The following is a 19,724-nucleotide window of genomic DNA, read 5'->3' on the forward strand; positions in this document are numbered from 1 at the left end:
TGGCTCCCCACTGTCCTTGAGACTGAGAGCTTTGCGATGCCATGTGTTTCTCTTTGTCCACTGCAAGTTGGCTTCCCTGGTGTTTCAGGCTGGACTGTTCTCTTTTTTCCCGCCTATTTCTGTTTTATTTCTTGGTCTACAAACCATTTACAGGACAAAAAATGGTGTGATTTTTGTGTAAACTATAAACAAAATGTGATTTCAATCGTGTTGCAACTAGCACATTTTGGAAGCACAGCACATCAATCGATCAAATAAGGTATTACACAGACAGATAAGGCATAACATTTTTGAGATCATGTCAATAGTTAGAAGAAATTCACATTTTATTTGCAGCTTGATAAGCCACAGGCACACATCACTTGCATACTTTCATAAAATCCACAAAACTTTAAATGCACTTTTGGTCAGGAACTTGGGTTTGAGGGACATGACAATGAGACACAAATGTACTATGTCGGTTATATATTTCTTCACAATATAAAACAAAGAACAATTTAGGATTATGGGGTCACCGCATATGACTAGCTACAAATGGTGTTTAAAAGTCACGAATAGCGTTCTGTGGTCACTTTGCCAAAGTGATAATAATAGGTACTATGGAAAATGTATTCAGGGAACAGCAAAGATAGTTTCATCCCTTTCCCACTTTTTTTCACTAACAAATTGACCATGAGGCCCCTCAGCATCACTGGGTAAGAGCTAGATAAACCGGCGTTTCAGCTCCCTGGTCTGGAGTTTTTGGGGCCTTGTCAACTGCCTTGTCTGTGATTGAGCGAGGCTGTGACAAACAATTTTGTATACCCCTCGTGAAGTTAGTTTCTCATGACTATAATATGTATTAATCAAGTGGATTTTAGAACTAACCAACTGAAAAAAAGAAAACACACACAGAAAAGTACACATGGGATACTAATTTGCCTGTGTTGCAAATCGTAATACATTAATCATGTGAATTCGTCATACTAATATAGTGCAATAACGCTTCTAATTTAACAAAGCTATGCATGTATGCTTATTAGAAGTATTTATTGTGGTAAAAACGAAGGAGAATGGTAAGAAAACAACGCCTCTTTGTGTCTTAAGGCTAAGTAACCACTAACAGGGTAAACTTAGAATGGTGGGAGGTAAACAGAAGGGCTTTACTTCGAAATCTAACGTTTAATTGTGTTTGTCTCTATAATAGTTCCCGTTATGGCCCATGTGGCCTAACAAAACATGGAGGGTTTGCGAGACTCCAAGAAAGTGTAATTCTACGCATGCGTGACTGTGCTCGAGAGATGTACAAGCAGACTGTGCCTGGGCTACTGATGTCAAGGTCAGCATGGCCTGAACAGCAGAATGGTGCTAAAAGAGAATGCTCGAGTTGTGAGCTTGAGTAAATTTACCGAAGTGTCGATGTAAGGACAGAATGAAAATGTTGCAAACATGAACAATTATGACCGTATGAGAATTAAGGAAGTGACTTTGCAAAATTCGGACAATGAGGAGATGAGGTGATCTTCACCACCCCTCGAATGGACCAATGAGGAATGATTGTGGACCCTAAAGTTTCACATTTTAGTTAGGTAGTTAGGGAAAAAGGGTATAAAAGAGGCAGTTTGGAAGAGAGAAAAAAGCTTGCTTTTGAATTATTTTCGCACCAAGACACTCTGTCGGACTGATCCATTTCTGGGTGCAAAGTCTTTGAAAATTTTCCTTACTTTAACTTTTGATGGGGTCGGAGTCTTGATAGAAGGTGAACATCGAGGAAGATAGAGAGGCTGTTTTTGGGAACTTTGTTGTTTAATCCTGTTCTTTCCTCTATGACCAAGAAGATGGGTAATATGTCTTTGAATTTTCTCATTTCTGTAATATTCTGCTAATAAATGTAAACTAATTGAACTTATTTTATCCTTTACTTGAAGTGATCAGAGAAATGTATAAACTATTTTTTTTGAATGAAGATTAACATTTTAAGCAAAAGGTCATGCTAGAAGACTTAAAGACAAAATAAAAATTAAATACATTGAGAATTAAGCGGGTCTTGTTATCCATAAACTAACTTTTACTAGCTGATCAATTGACCAAAACAGTGGGGTGCCTTAAATGCTGTTTATGAGACTTAAATACCCTGGTGATATCAATAAAATGCATATGTACCTAATGTATAGAATTTAACTTTTAGATGAAGTAGGGTACTCCGCTATCCAGCCCCTCGCCCTCTGACTTCACTGATCTTCGGAGCAGTGTGATTTGTTTGAATGAGTGACTTGCAGTGCTATGGGCCCCACCGACGAGTCAAGTGTGATAGCTCCTGGGGATTTTGGTGATGGTTTTGAGGGTTGTTTGAGAGAAGCGCTAGATCCGTTTTTTTGGTAGCAGGAGTCTGGTTGCTATAGGTTAGTGTAGCGCGGTAAAGAAGCAGACCAGGACAGCAGGTAGGTTTTAAACTGAGGAAGTTTATTTCTATTGGTCACATCAGGGATTTCTGGGAGATGTAGTCCTAATTCCCATCTTTGGGTTTCTTCTTTATTGTCCGGATGGAGGGAGTCTGGTGAGTGGTCTTCTTCTCTCTCTCACGAAGCCCAGTATGCCATAAGAGAAGGGGAAAAAAACACAAGGGTCGTCAGGAAGGTGGTTTGCCTTCTGTTCTTGACGCTAGGAGCAGGGGGAGTGTAAGGGAGTATCACCAACTATCCTTCACCAGTGTTTCACGAGTGCAAACGCAAAGAGACTTTAAATAACGCTGGTCGGGTCAGTGCAGTCACTCTCGGGCACCCCCTCCCTTGGGACTGTCAGTCATACGCCCCCAGACTTGTTCAAAACGCCCACGTACCTTGTAGAGCTACGAACCTCCAGGGCCGTGGCGGGCTTCCTCGCGTTGCCAGCTAGGGTCCAGCTGCCCGTCTGTTACTCTGCCAGCAGTCTCCCATCCCGGGGACACTCCTTTTGCCGTCACGGGGTCCCCTTCTTCCGAGCAAGGATCCACTGCTTCAGGGACGAACAGCAAAGGTCTCCACCAGCTGATGCTCCCGCGCTGAATCCGCTACCTCCAAGAGTCCAAACAAGAACGCCGCTTCCTCTGCGTCTTCCGTCTTAAGCCCCTGCAGGTCAGCTGATCCCCTCACGTGACCCGGAAGTCGTATGGGCTTAAAGGCGCAGCGTACTCCGGAGACTGTCTGCGAATATAGAAGGGGAAAGGGAGAGAGGTAAGGAGGGAAGTGTTCCGTGTCGGGCCACCTCGTAAGAGACTTCATGCTCCTCCTCACACATACCTACCCCAGTCTATTCATGGTCGGGGAACAGTGGGAGACGAGAAAGGAAATCCGCATTTCCATTGTCCGCGCCCGTTCTATGGCTAACCTCAAAGGAGAAGTGCTGGAGTGAAAGGAACCAGAGTAGTATCCGTGGATTATTCCCCTTATTGCAGCTCATCCACTGCAATGGGGCATGATCGGTATAAACGCGAAAATGGCCACCCTCTAAATAGTATCTAAGTTTGTCCACGGCCCATTTAATCGCCAGGCACTCCTTTTCAATGGTTGGATATCTTTGCTCGCGGGGTAAAAGCTTTCGACTAATGAAAAGGATGGGGTGCTCAATGCCCTCAGGGGATATTTGTGATAAAACGGCCCCTAACCCGTGGTCGGAAACGTCTTTATGCAACAGAAAAGGGACTGGAGAAGTCAGGGGAGCGTAGGATGGGAGCAGTGGTTATGGCAGTCTTTAGGTCTAGAAAGGCTTTTCTGGCTTTTGGACTGGGATTCTGGAAATCTTTAGCCCTGACGTGTTTTTGCAGTAGGTCAGTGAGGGGTGTAGCAACTTCGGAATATTGAGGAATAAACCTCCTGTAATATCCCAGAAGCCTTAGAAAGGCTCTGACCTCTCTTTTTGTGGACGAGAAAGGAGTTTCTTGTATGGCTTTTATTTTTTCGAGTTGGGGTTATTGGTGTTGTGGACTTCATAGTGTGCACTTTATCCCTTAGCATAAGCGAAAAAGATGGATTGTCTTGTCCTATAATCCTTTGTTCGGGAAGGGACTGTACCACCCCCAGTCTGGCCTCTAAAGTCTGCCCATTCGGGAGGGTGACCGGAACCTGCATCACAGGGCACACCCTGATATCCCCATGCACACACCTAATAGGTACAGTCTCCTTTGTTGCCAGGAGGAGAGGGGCTACAATGGAAGAGAGAACTACAGACTGTCGACACCCCTAGTCAAGTAGCGCTTTTACCCTTACTCCCTTTATATGTACACTTACATGAAAACTGGGTCCCAATTCAGCAGTATACAGAATGGAACGGGGTATGCAACTAATATCCATTGGTTCCTCCTGAGGTTTCTTCCGTGGACAGTTCAGTGCGATATGCCCCCAATCGCCACACTCCAAACACTGAGGATTCCTAAGGGGAGGTGGCTCTACGCGAAACTGCTTTGGCTTTACAGGATCCAGTGTGGGTTTCACGAGCTTCTTTTCTGGTTTTCCCTGATTATAGGGTTGACAAGTGGACTTCTCTGTGTCCCACGGTAAAGCCTGAGGTTGGGCCCTATAAAATGTAGTAGCCATTTCTACCGCTTGCTCTGGGCTCAAGTGCTTATGTTGTTTAAGCCATCGTTGCATGGGGAAGGGGAGGGCTTCAATAAACTGCTCTTAAGTATATCATCGCCATGATTTCGTCCTTAGAGTGGGTCTGTGGTCTTAGCCATTTATCTGCGGCTGCTTTTAACTTGAAATATAATGTTTTAGGGCTATCACAGGTGGAACCTTGCTCTTTCCGGAAACAGACCCTGTAGGCTTCTGCATCCATTCCCATGTGGTCTAGGATTATCTCTTTTATTTCGTTGTATGGAGTATGTCCATTGGGGTTGGCAACCTGATACGCAGATTGGGCTTCGCCTGTGAGGAGGAGGGCTAGGAAAAAAGGCCACTTAGCTTCGGGCCAGCCTGATACTCTTGCTGCCCTTTCAAAATTCAGCAGAAAGGCATCTGTGTCCTCTCCAGCACTATACTTTTGTAAGGAGACATTAGGCCCATTCCCAGCTCTTATCTGGAGCTGCGTGGTCTGCTCTAGGCGATCATCAGCTACTTTTAGCATTTGTTCTTCCTGATTGGTTAGACTGTCCTTTAACAGTTCCCGGTCTGCTTGGGTGGAATTCATTTGTTTTTCCACTGCCCATTCTAATTTTTCCTGGCCGCGGATTAATTGTTGGATTAAGTTTTCCATGGTGAGGCGAACTAAAATCCCACTTCTGACATCACGACAGCGCCGTGGAGAAGCAGACCAGGACAGCAGGTAGGTTTTAAACGTAGGAAGTTTATTTCTATTGGTCACAACAGGGATTTCTGGAAGATGTAGTCCTATTTCCCGTCTTCGGGTTCCTTCTTTATTGTCTGGATGGAGGGCGTCTGGTGACTGGTCTACTCTCTCTCACGAATGCCGGTATGCCATAAGAGAAGGGCAAAGAAATACAAGCGTCGTCAGGAGGGTGGTTTGCCTTCTGTTTTTGATGCTAGGAGCAGGGGGAGTGCAAGGGAGTATCACCAACTATCTTTTTTATTATTTTTATTGATGTTTTCAAAGACCAAACATATCAATAGCAATCAACATTACGGACCATTGCACTACAGCATTCGTCATCCAGGTATAATAAGTGCACAACAACAGAGAATCTGCAGATTACCAAACATTGCAAAAATAAGTTTAAGGACACATTCAGAGAATACATTTAAGCAATCGGATTTGTAAGTAAATATGCTGTTAAATATTTCCAGTAGTCTCTAGGCCGTGATCGGACAGGCAGTTCTTTGTAAGTTTTTAACGTGTCTTGACAGTATGACATGTCACGGAGCCATTGCTTAATGTGAGTTGTTTCTTTACTCTCCCAGCACAGCGAAACCCTGTGTTTAGCAAGGAGTAAAGCCACTATACAAAACTTACGTTTAGTAGCATGTACATTTCTCAGAAGCCCCAACAGGCAGGTGCGGACATTACATTCGATTTTAACTTCTACCATCTACCCCAATAGCGTAGTGACGTTTACCCAATAATCCCGCACATTTGGGCAGTACCATGCAAGATGTATAAAGTCAGCCATGTCAGTTCCTCAAGTCTACAACCCGCATCCTGACGTAGGCCATATTTATAAAGCCTTGCGGGGGAATAGTAAGTTTGATGAAGGTACTTGATGCAGTATCCTCAAATTGCCATTTGGTGTCAACATTTGAATGAGGAAGCAGGCAGTCTGCCACTCTGCCTCCGTAAGTGAAGCATCCATTACCTTATTCCACCTTGCCAACGCTCTATTTGTGTTGTTGGCTATTTCATCTTGTGCCATATTGTAGAGTCGTGATACTAAATGCGTGCTATTAGGGAAGGATATAATCAGTTGCAATGTGTTCAGTTGCGGGGGCTCCGCTGGATAACCAGGATATAATTTCTTAATCGCCCCTTGAAGTCTGTGATATGTGAAGCGAAACAGTAATGTCTGGTTTCTAATGTAAGACAGATCCTGTGTTGTTTTAAATACCCCGTTTTGATAAAGATCACCATGGTGTCAATCCCCACTTGCTGTAATAGTCGCATGCCAACCTCCTCACCCGTAACAGAAAGATCTGGGTGGTGATGCAATGGTAATGCCGGGGCGTATAGGGGTAGCTTACGCGCTAGACTTCCAAGCTTATGCCATGCCGCATTAGTAGCATCAATGGTGTTAATGTCTTTGCAGTGCAGTGGCGGTCGTCAGTGAGTTATAATCGCGGTCAAGGGGATTGGTAAAGCATCGCCTTCTTCTATAGCAGTGAGTGTTAAGTTGGGAATCTGATGGTACCAATAGGTGGCGTATTGCGCATGAGCACAGAGGTAATACAGCAGAAAATCGGGCACGCTAAAGCCACCTCTAGAATATGCCAGCGTTAAAGCTTGCAATTCTATACAAGCCTGCTTACCTGCCCAGATCAATTTAATCACTAATGAGGACAACTGCCGGAAAACCTCTGCCGGGGGAGAGATCAGGATATTATTGAAAAGGTAGAGGAATTTTGGTAGTATTACCATTTTCACTATGGCTATTCTGTCTGCCAGAGATAAAGGTATTTGTATCCACCGACTAATTTTTTCGTCTAAGGAGGAGATCACTCTACCATAGTTAGTCCTAATAACGATCTCTGGATCACGATGGTACCAGACTCCTAGGTATTTTACTGGGTCCGTTTGCCATTCCAAAGGAAATTCTGTGGGGTGTGGGAGTGTGGTGTTAGTTAGTGGGATGATTGAAGACTTTATCCAATTGATTTGGAGCCCGGACTGCCTCCCAAATTTAATGTACTCGCGTAGTAATGGGGCCAACTTTTGCTCTGGGTCACGCAAATAAAGTAACATATCGTCCGCATATAATGAAATATGTAAGGGTCTCTGTGGGAACTGTAAAGCGGAATAGCGATGTCCCTGCCTAACTTTACAAGCTAAGGGTCCAAGCGCCAGTGCAAATAATAAAGAGGATAAAGGGCATCCCTGTCTCATCCCTCGCGCTATATGTATCGGGTCAGAGACGTGACCATTGACTTGAATCCGAGCCACAGGCTGTGTGTACAATAACTGAACCCACTGAATAAACATAGGGGGGAAGCCCATCCTCCGTAGCACTGTCAATAGATACGACCATTCGATGGAATCAAAGGCCTTGGCAGCATCTAACATGACCGCCACTGCCTTCATGCTGGGAATCAGATAATGGGAGAGCGCGAACAATGTCCTAGTGTTGTGGGTAGTTGCCCTAAATGGTATAAACCCGGACTGATCCGGGAAGACCAAGTTAGTCATGAGGGTCTGCAATCTCGTAGCTAGCAATTTGGCCAATATTTTAGAGTCAACGTTAAGTAGTGAAAGTGGCCTATAGGAATCACAGTTTTCAGGGTCCTTAGCAGGTTTTAGGAGGGCAATTAGAACAGCTTCTCTTAGGGAGGGGGGAGTATCATCTTATCAAATGCATCCCCGTACATCGCTACCAGGTGGGGGGCTATCAGGTCCACAAAGGTCTTTTAAAATTCGCAAGTGAACCCATCTGGGCCTGGGGCTTTACCGTTCGGTAACAATTTAATAATGTCTGTTATCTCTTCTACCGTGATCGGCTGCGCATCCGAAAGCCATGCAATAGCCACGTCTGCCAGATAATCCATAACCTCCGCTGACGACGCCACCGGCTGCGATTCATACAACGTGCTATATGTTTTTACAAAACCCTGTAATATACCTGTAGTATCTATTCTCAGACAACCATCCTCCCCCCTGATGTGTAACACTGACTGGGGGCTAGGGCCTTCACAAATTTTTGATGCTAACACTCTGCCTGGCCGACCCCCTTCACCAAAGGCCCTAGCAGTTGGAAGCCGGCCCAGATATTTAAGCTCACCATCAGCATATGATTGATACTCTGTCAACACCGTTCTGATTTCCCCCAATAATTGCGGGTATTGTGTAAGCTCGTATTCGCGTTCAAGCACTTTTAACTGGTTTTCACATCGCGTAAGCTGTCCAAGTATGTCCCTCAGGATCCTCGCATTCCTGCTTATACACACCCCTCCCAATGTGGCTTTAAAGACCTCCCATAAGAGGCTAGGGTCGTCAGTGGAAGGCACATTCAATCGAAAGTATTCTTTAATAGCTGTGGCAATAGTGTCTGTGTATACTGAATCTGACAGTGCTTTTGGATTGAATCGCCAACTATATGGGGGTGGTACGTAGAATGGTACCGTAATGGACAACAAAATGGGGTTATGATCAGATAATGTCTTAGGTAAGTGCTGTACGTCTTTGGTCCAGAGCACTGCAGTTTTTGACCCAATCCAGTAATCAATATGTGACCAACTGCCGTGGGCTGCAGATGTGTGTGTCGCTTCCATGCGTCCTGGGTTCTGTGCCCTCCATATATCGTGTAGCTGCATTTCTGTCATGATATCTATCACCTTAGCCCTTGCCCTCCGGTGTGGTTCTGTAGTGTTGCCTGATCTATCCAGGTGTTCATTTAATACAAGATTGAAGTCACCTCCCCAAAGCAAGGTTCTTCCCAATTCCCCATGCAGTTTCTGCCAGATCTCGTGATAGAAGTCAGGCTCGTCTGTATTTGGATCATATGTATTAATAATCGCTACCTGCTGCCCTCGAAGTTTACCCGCAACATTGATATACCGACCTTGAGTGTCAGCTACTGTGCGCTCAACTGTAAAATGTGTGCCCTTTTGGACCAAGATTGTGACCCCTCTTGAGTATGAGGAATACGTGGAATTGTGAATTGATTCGGCCCATTTGCGACCAAGGCAGCTGCTGGTGCGTGGGGCGATGTGCGTTTCTTGTAGCAGCGCGATGTCAACATGCAATCTGTCAAAATAAGCGAACATTTGCCTAATTTTTTGGCGGTTTGGTAAACCCTCTAACATTCCACTTGAGCAGATTTAAGTGCATCCGTCTTGGTTCAATGGCAGCCATCACCGTCATGTGCGACTAAATAACAACATGATATAACTTGTTTGCAGTGTCCTCTCCTTATGTGACTATAGTAGTGTGGCAGCACAAGACTCCCATTGTAAAAAACACCTCTATTTTGGATCTCAGCAATGCATCTCAAGTGTTCTGGTCCGCAACAGATTCCCCAACCCCAACTCAACCACCCCCTCCCACTTCAGCATCCCAATCATGCCAAAGACACATCCCAGTGTAGATTACCCACCCAAACAAAAACTTCATGGGGAACTTTCGTGTGAGGGTCCGCCCGGGGCACACAACACCATCCAAATTAATCGATGTGGTCAGACCTCAACCATTAGTACAGACTAAATCCCATCAAACATATTGTGACATAATTGACAGCAACTCTCATGTCGCAGAGGACTGCACACCATATTGCTGTGAGTATACATTTTCTAGACAGTGCAACCAGGCCTCAGTATGAAAATCCTCCCCCACCCATGAAGGTGAGAGTTGGCAGTTGCGCATAATTGCATAACTAACATATGTACAACTAGTTCATCACCTGCAAAGGTCAACACCCGACATGCTGCTCGTCAAGTGATATTAGCTTATGCAAGAGGACCTCACCTCGATGTTTGATTTGATACTACTAGGCATTAGATGCCCGGACCCTGCAAATAACGAGTGAACTCTCCATCGCTTCAGACCACAGTAGGAGCACAATAAACAGACCCTCGAAAATTCAATTGGTTGAAACCGAGTGCTTGCAGTATTACCCAGCGCCCCCCCCCGCCCAGCATGTTCCAACCGTATAGTACAGTATATATACCTGAGGTCCAGTCTCCCCAATAAGTAACATACTACAGATTCTCGCCATGACTTGGGGATAGCTAATTTACAGCATTAAATAAGTCAGTGGTTATTACCCCATCCAAATCTAAACAGGGCCCATTAGCAGGCACCTCTTTAACACAAAAAAATAGTCTTGATCATATCTCACAGTATGAGCTCGGGACAGTCATGGGATCCTCCATTGATTTCAGCAGCCCAGCAGCAGTACGTCCTTTGCCGCTACTGTAGGGAAATCCTACCACTGAAAACCTTCCGATATGCACCGCATATAGCCGTGTGGTGACCTGTACAATACACCCGTCGTTCAAACATTGCACGTACCGCACTGGAGCATATCAATCCGCAACAAGTGTGTAGCACTTGAACCAACCGGATCCAATGTCTGTGGAGCAGACCCAGAAGACCAGCGACGGCACCAGCGCTGGTCCGCAAAACACTCCGTTATGCCAATACCTCAGTCTGAATCCTGTTGTTGGTCACTGCGTTTTTGCTCCCTACGCTTGGTGGCAATTTTCTTGATGAACTCCTGAGCGGCCCTCGGTGTCTGGAGGATCGTTGGTCGACCGTCCCAGGTCACTTTCAAGCGTGCTGGATAGAGCATGGCGTATTCCACCTTCAACTCTCGGAGTTTCATCTTGGCTTGTGCAAATTCCCTGCGGGCCTGTTGTACAGCCACCGTGTAATCCGGATAAAACTCCAACTGATTGCCCTGATAGGACACCTGTTGTTTTTCCCGTGCCATCCGCAGAATATTGTCTCTATCCCTATAATTCAGGATACGAGCCACTATGGGTCTGGTGGGAGCACCCAGTGGCGGACGTGGTGCTAGTGACCTGTGCGCATGTTCTACTATGAATATCGAAGACAGGTGTTCTGCTCCAAAGATCGCACAAAACATCTCCTCCACGTATGTTTCCATACGGCGAGTGTTGGTGGATTCGGGTACACCTACGATTTGAACATTGTTCCGACGTGATCTCGCCTCCAAGTCATCTGCCTTGTTTTTGATCACCTCTAGTACCTTTTCCATCCCCCCATACTTAGTCGTCGTGGCGTGCGCCTCATCCTCCACTGCCGAGATGCGGGTTTCGGCCGCGTCCAGGCGCTCCCCCTGTTTGTCCAGTTTTGCTACCATGCTGTCCACACGATGCGGGAGGTGGTCCAGCTTCCCGTTAATGTCTTGTAAACTGGATTGTATTGCTTTAAAGACAGATTCCATTCCGTTGTTTGTTGCAGTGTCCGTCTCAGCCTCAGTGTCGGAGTGCGCGGTATTACCTTTCGTCTGCCTCCGTGATTCAAAGGTAAGCTTCGGGCTGCTGCTTGTCCGGCTTGCCCATTATGGGGGACAGGAGCACCACCCGTAAGTGACAGCAAGAAACTTGATCTAAGCTGAACCAGCAGGGATCCTGAATGCCACTACGATGATGGAGGTTTTCTAGGTAATCTTCAAGGCCACCACGAAGAGGTGCTACCACCCAGCATCAATGTTATTCAGGGACAGACGTGATCAATCTTGCACGGGGAAGGAGAGGGTCTCTCTGTGGGGCAGGAGGCAGGAGGCAGGAGGCAGGAGACAGGAGCCACGGATGCCTCTTGAATGCAGCAGAAAAGCAACAGACCTGCCGTGAGTTTTGAGTTGCTTCCAAAACACGGCCTGGAGCCAAAGAAAAAACTTTCCTTAAACGTAAGCTGTGAGTTGCCTTTAATGTGATAGTGCTCCTTGAGGAGTTGATTTTGGGCACATTTCTGGCATCCTGTTGGTTCGTTGCTTTCGCGAGAGAGGAGCAGAGGAGGAGGAGTAGAGCGGAGTGATTCAGGAAAAGTGTTTGTTGTCCTGCCGTCGCTACTGGAGTAGCATTTACCCTGTCTGCAGTTGCTGTGATAGTTTCATCAAGGACCTCGTAACTGGTGTGGCCGCAGAGGAGGGAGAGGCGCCGGCCCCGGGACTGCGAGGACCAGCATTCCCCATCTACAGCTGGTCCTCTTCCCGTGTGAGCCGCGCCCCCTCCCAGTGCCACGCCCTACCATTTCCAGATAACTTCTCGCGGCCCCCGCTTCGCGGGAGCCGCTCGTGATTCAGGAAAAGTGTTTGTTGTCCTGCCGTCGCTACTGGAGTAGCATTTACCCTGTCTGCAGTTGCTGTGATAATTTTATCAAGGACCTCGTAACTGGTGTGGCCGCAGAGGAGGGAGAGGCGCCGGCCCCGGGACTGCGAGGACCAGCATTCCCTATCTACAGCTGGTCCTCTTCCCGCGTGAGCCGCGCCCCCTCCCAGTACCACGCCCCTAGCACACGTTTGTCTATTTAATTCCCGCCTGTTACGCGCATCGCGGGACGCGCGCGGGCCGGAGCACGGGGCGAAGGTCGACCAAGGACGGGACGGGCCACCTTATTTTAACTTTTTATCCTTTGTTTTGTTATATTCTGAACTGACATCAAAAATTTTTTTGATTTCTCCACTTAGTCTATTGCTTCTGCTATAGAGTCTTTTCTCCCAGGATAAGCGTGCCAAGGTACCCTTAAGTATCTGTCTGCTGCCCACCAATACCACTGAATTCATCACCTACCTTACCATCGGTAACTTGCATCATAACATCTCTGACTTGATTGAGACCAATTCATATGGCATATAAAAAATTACGATCTCGTACCATTTTTATGAAGAGAATGGGTACTGAAGAAGCCGTAAGAAAATGTTCCGCGAAAGCAGTAAAAGAAGGTCAGTTGATTGGAACCCCTGCCATCAGCAAATATTTTTCAGCTTTATCTTCCAAAAAAGATCCCTCTTCACCTGCCACAGATCTGCCTGTAAAATTGGAACAAATTCCAAGTAAAGAGATTTCGGACTTGTCTCCCATGGATACAAAGACCATCGCAATTACAAATGATCTCGGTTCTCATCAAAAACCTCAGGCTTCACACTCCATACAGGAGTTTCAAACATCTATCCTCGATTCATCTAATTTTAATAATATCATGTCAACAAAACAAATAAATAAAATTTCGGATATCGAGGATCTATGTCCAAGTGGCATAAAACCGATGGAAAATATTTCTGAGATATTGTTAAATCCTGACAATTTCCACATCGAGCCTCAAAAACAGCATTCTGATTCTAAAATTGATCTGGAAACATCACTGGATACATTTCTACCACATAATATGAACTCTACTAATATGGCGACACCAATTTCAAAGGCTCTATATACTTTACAGGAAATACTCGAATCAGTCCTTTCTTTTTTAGGTAACATCTTAGAAAACTCTGATCAGACCTTGGATGTTCAAATTGGCATTTTGAAATTTTTGGTGGAAGAAAAGAGGAAAAAAGAAAAAGAACATAAGGATTTAATAATAAATAATACACAGATTCAGGAGGAAAGTAAAGAAGTATCCAAATCCTCTCTTCCAACTAAAACTTTTTCCCCTGACCCACAAAGTACACGTGACAGCAGTACTCAAACTTCTGATCAGGATTTAGTCAATCAATTAAACATTACTTCCAAGAAAGACATCAAGGAGGTCCGAATATATTCCTTAAAGAAATTATTTAAAGAGGAGCCCTTAATGAAAACTAAAGAGTATCCGATCTTCTCAGTGTCAAAGAATACCAATATGCTAAAAGACACTGATGAAGGAGATGAAACAACAACTCTTCGACCAGTATTAGATGAAGTCGGAGAACAAACGTCCTCCAAAAAGAAAGGTAACAAAGAAACAAAAAGAAAATTAAGAAATAGGAAACCATTAAGAAGAATAAATAAAAAGAAATCTAGCAAAATCAGATTCAAAAATACAACTAATGACCACAATAATGAAGAAAGTGTGTCGGACAAAGAAATAACCAGTCAAATCTTGGCAGAGGAATCAAATGAAACAAAAAACAAACTACCCACGAAACAATTGAATCTCAAGGCTCCTGAATATATACCTTCCAGAATGAAAAGTAGTAACGAACAGACACATAATGAAAGCGGGTTCGATAAGACATTATCTATTGGTGGCCACCAATCTATGACTAAATATCTGCAGTTTGAAGAACTTTTCCCAACTGATGATTTACCACTCAATAGAGGAAGGATAATCAATCTGCTGCAGCAGATCTATATGCTGAAATCCATCACGAGTAAAAACATAGATCTAGTAACATTCCCAATTAAAGAAAATAGGAAAATTGTGAAAGTAGCTTTTTGGTCATCTGTTGTCCCTGGAATCATCATAAGGGAAAAAGAAATATTACACAAACATGGCTACGATGTCATAGAAATATTTCCAAATAGGAATAATACAACTAAATCAACCGGTCTCCAGAATAGTTTCTTAAATACCCCAATAAATAATTGGGATCTAAATATCTCTGATTATGTTGACTCGGAGCGAATCAATTCTAGGAAGGATATCCTGAAAATTCAAGTACAAGATGGCCAAAGGAACGTGTGGAGCCAATATCATGAAGAAAAAGAGGTCAGAAAAATAACTGAATCTTGGGCTTGGGTATCGGAGGCCTTAAACAGCAACAAACAGGCTCTGCGATCGCATTGTACTGTTTAACAACAGTTTAAAGATTACCTCATGGAATATAGCCGGAAAAACCACCAATAAAATGAACATAGCATTAAAAAACAACCCTGATATTTTAGCCATGCAGGAAACATGGGCTGTAAAAACATTTAAACAAAAGGGCTACTATGTCTATGACATTCCGGCTATAGCAACAAGCAGAGGTCATGCCAAGGGTGGTTTGGCTATTCTTTTGAGTGAGGAAAATCAATGGTCCCAGGAAATAATCAACTCCAAATCTGACAACTTCCAATGCATCAAGGTTATGTTAAAAACAAATATATCTGACCAAAAAAAGGCTCTTCTACTTTTTAACATGTATACTCCCCCAGGATCTGTTCATGATGCCACCTTTGTAGAAACTATTGATTCAATAACTAAGATAATCGAAGAGCGAGATAATACAGCGTTTTTGATTGTGGGTGATGTGAATGGGAAAATCTCTAATTCAGAAATTGGTAAATGGGTTGAAACGTATGAAGATGAAGCAATTGATTTGCCTACCCCGATATTCCCTAAAGGAAAAATTGCTGACAAAAGAGGGAAAATGTTATTAGCATTACTCCCTAGCATCAATGGGTCAATCTTGAATGGATGTGTAGAGGGTGACAGACCAGCTTCCTTCACAAGACGTGGAAACGGATCCCTCTCAATCATTGATTATCTAATATGCAACATAGAGATAGTAGACACATTCCATTACTTGAAAATTAATTTCACAGATGATAGTGACCATGCGCTTCTTTGTTTAAACACTGGATGGTCGCTAAAATCTTCTACATCGAGTCCAATTATGTATCCTAATGGGAATATTGAAATTAACAAAAAGCAGAGACAAATTTTTTGGAACTCTGGGACCCTAGATTTTATTAATAGAAAGATCTTACAAAACAATCTTTTAATAAAAATACATTCGGAGGATCAAATAACAAATTTCGAATGTATAATGACAAATCTTAAAAGAACTCTGCTTAACAGGGAAAAACCACGTCAAAACAAGATTTATAAGAACTCTGATGAAAATGCCAATAGGAGGAAACTCAACAAACTTATACGAGGACAATTTTTAAATTATTCACCTACAACACAGCTAGAGATAAATAAATTGAAGAACCAACAAAGAAGAGAAAAGAATAACAAAAAACGACGGCTACAGGATAAAAACTGGGTGGATATTCACGTGGCGGCAAAGCAATATAACCAAAGAAAATATTGGTCTATGATAGCCAAAATAACTGGGTCTAAAAAGAAGCTTCATGCCATACCAGTACCACCTCACGAATGGGAAGCTTATCTAACTGACCTATATAAAGCAAACTCAACTAAAATAGAAAGTAATGCTGCTGAAATCCGTAAGGAAAATAATCCACTATCAATCGAAAAAACTACAGCCTTTTCTATTGAAACACACATTAGAAAAGCAAGAAACACCTCTGCGTCAGGCCCTGATCTGATACCGATCAAGGTTTTGCAATCTAATCCCAAAGAATGGAGTCAGATACTAACATCACTGTTTAATTTTATCTTTTGCACCAGAAGAATACCAGAATCATGGCAGGGAAGTACAATAATCCCCATACATAAAAAAGGTAACCAAAACACAGCTAGTAACTACCGCCAAATTGCACTGATGGACGCAACAGGCAAAATCTTCGCTGCGGAAGTACTAGATAGATTAAAAGACTGGTGCTTTTCGCAGGGAATAATACCTATGTACCAAGCCGGTTTTCGTCCCAATCACTCAGTAACAGATAACATCTCAATTCTTCAGACTATACTTGACAAATACATTGGGAGGAAATCGCAACCAGTGTATGCTGCATTTATAGACTATTCCACCGCGTTTGATCGCGTCGATAGGCCAACCTTATGGAGAAAATTGAGAAATCTGGGGATCTGTGAAAATTTATTGCAATTAATAATTATGTTACACACTAATACCTGGTCCCAGGTGCAAATGGGAAGTGAAAAAGGTCTGACGAAACCAATTAATACTTTGAACGGTCTAAAGCAAGGATGCCTTCTTGCACCAATTTTGTTCTCGCTTTATTTGAGCGATTTACCATCATGCCTACAACAATGCACTAGTTTGCCCCCGAAGGTTGCCTCTCAGAGCATACATGCGCTGTTGTATGCAGATGACATAGTTATGTTAGACCTTACTCCTTTTGGCCTCCAAAACTTATTGGACTCCTTAAATGTTTATTCGAAGGATCATTTTTTAGTTCCGAATTTATCAAAAACTAAAGTGGTAGCGTTCTCTGGCCGGCAAAAAAGTGCCAAGTACAGCTGGAGCCTTGATGGGATAAGAGTAGAGGAGGTAGAAGAATACACCTACCTTGGGAGGATTTTTACAAAGAATTTACAAAATTCTAAACAAATAATCAATCTAAAGAAAAAATCTGAGATCCATGCAGGGGCACTCTCTAGATTGTATACTGCCACAGGGAATAGGCATTTTTCCTCCTTGCTCAAAGTGTATAAAGTAAAAATACCCTCGGTCCTGTCATATGCAACAGAACACTTACCAATAACCCAATGGTCTTTTATGAATATAACAGAAGGAAAGATTTTGAAAAGAATACTAAAGGTTTCTGTATCAACATCTGTGCAGGCTATCAGACTGGAATTTGCACTAACAAGCTCGTATGCCACAGCTGTGGCAAATGTCATCCGATGGGCCTATAACATCTTGCATGCAAAAGAAGGATCACTGAGATTCTTGTTAAAGACTGAGATATTTAAATCAGACTCTCGGCATCTTAACTTTTCCAAGAATATGTCCGAAGCATTTAAAACAGCGAACCTTACAAAAGAGATCTTGTTATCCTGGTCAAAATCCCAGCTAAAACTTTTTTTGAAATGCTTTACTCCAAGGTTAAGTTATGATCTTGACTTTATGCATTGTAGCAAGCTATCTACGTATAAAATTTTCATAGAGTCACTGGAATACAAGCAATTGAGGCCATATTTGGGGCTCTGTCTTACTCATGGAGCTAGAAGGTCCATAACTATGTTGCGTTTAGGCATCTTACCTGTTTCCGTCTTTACATCTAAATGGTCACCAGGTCACTCCCCTTTATGTAATCTTTGTTTAGGTGGTGATCAAGATATTGTGCATATTTTATTTGTTTGCCCTCACGCAAGTGTAGTTAAAGCGCGGATAAGATATCTTCAACCAATATATCGAAAATGCAACATTACCACAGTAAATCGTTTATTATTCTTATGTAAACATCCGACAGAAGAATGGGTTTGTTATAATTTCTATAAATTTTTAAAATCTTTTCTAATTCTATATTGATGTGAATGCATATCTGTTGTAAATGTTTTTAAATTTGTGGTGCTCAGCTGAGTACCAAAGCAAATAAAAACCTTTTGACTTGACTTGCACGGGGAAGATTCAGGGCGTCTGGTATTCAGCTAGCCAAGCATTGGTTGAAAGCGCAGGACGCACAAAGCCGCAACGTCGCGTAATTATACTTCCAGGAGACTCAGTATCAGCCACAGTTGATGTTGATCCAAGAGTGGCGTTCGCCAGGTTGAACCATGGTTGTGAACACTATGGTATCACCAACTATCCTTCACCAGTGTTTCACAAGTGCAAACGCAAGAGACTTTAAATAACGCTGGTCGGGTCAGTGTAGTCACTCTCGGGCACCCCCTCCCTTGGGCCCGTCAGTTATACATCCCCAGACTTGTCGTACCTTGTACAGCCACGACCCTCCAGGGCCGTGGCGGGCTTCCTCGTGTTGCCAGCTAGGGTCTGGCTGCCCATCTGTTACTCTGCCAGCAGTTTCCAGTCCCGGGGACATTCCTCTTGCTGTCACGGGGTCCTCTTCTTCTGAGCAAGGATCCAAGCTGCTCCAGGGAAGAACTGCAAAGGTCTCCACCAGCTGATGCTCCCGCGCTGAATCCGCTACCTCCGAGAGTCCAAACGAGAACGCCGCTTCCTCTGAGCCTTCCGTCTTAAGCCCCTGCAGGTCAGCTGATCCCTTCACGTGACCCGAAAGTCTTATGGGCTTAAAGGTGCAGTGTTCTCCGGAGACTGTCTGCGAAAATAGAAGGGGACAGGGAAAGAGGTAAGGGGGAAAGTGTTCCGGTGTTCGGTCACCTTGTAAGAGACTTCATGCTCCTCCTCACAGTTGGTTTGGATAAGCAATGTATAGATTTGATAAGGTTAATGTATATAGAGTTTTGATGTACAGAAAATTATGACTAACATTATATGTTAAGTTTGTATTACGTTATGTGTAGTCAGAATTTTGAGGCTTCTGGGAAGTAGGAAGCTGGTTACTCTATCTGCAGGCAGAGGGGAACGTGTGGCAAGTGAAGTCGGACATTACATAGTCTGTTTCAAAGTAGTAACATCGTTGTGTGTTACAAGTTAGGGATATTTTATGTGTGAAAGTGGTGAATGTATAGCGAAGACAACCTATAAAATATTGGGCTTAAGCACAGGAATCAGTTGAGTATCCTGATTAAAACTTATCCTTGAGAAAGTAATAGAGTTTTCCCCTAAGCTTGAGAGAAGGGTAAGGTAGAGGGAAGTGCTACTTTATCGGCGAAACTAAAATTCTGTGGTAGAGAAGAGGTAAGCGCTGTCTACTGGAAATACAGACTTCTTGTGAGTTTGAGTAAACTATCACTTGGGTTTTAGCAAAACAGACTAATGTAAATGTTTTATGTGGTTACTAACTGGGTTTAGTTGTATAAAAGTGTAAATACAGTGTGCTGATACATTTTGGAAAGGAGGGGCAGCAGAAGCTGCGGAAGCCAGAGTAGAGCTCACGTCAAAAGTGTCGGGCTGGGATAGGTCCACGTGACTAAAACTTTTTGAGTGCTGATTGGTGCGTTTGCAAGAG

The 19,724-nt window shown here is 43.7% G+C and overlaps 1 pseudogene; it reads right to left on the bottom strand.

Moving 5' to 3' along the window:
* Window positions 1-612: 612 nt before the first annotated feature.
* Window positions 613-19,724, bottom strand: part of LOC144764264 (carbonyl reductase [NADPH] 1 pseudogene) — a 40,511-nt pseudogene continuing 21,399 nt past the window's right edge.

The sequence above is a fragment of the Lissotriton helveticus genome, chromosome 1_1 (assembly GCF_964261635.1).
Source record: "Lissotriton helveticus chromosome 1_1, aLisHel1.1, whole genome shotgun sequence".
In the NCBI taxonomy this organism is placed as follows: domain Eukaryota; kingdom Metazoa; phylum Chordata; class Amphibia; order Caudata; family Salamandridae; genus Lissotriton; species Lissotriton helveticus.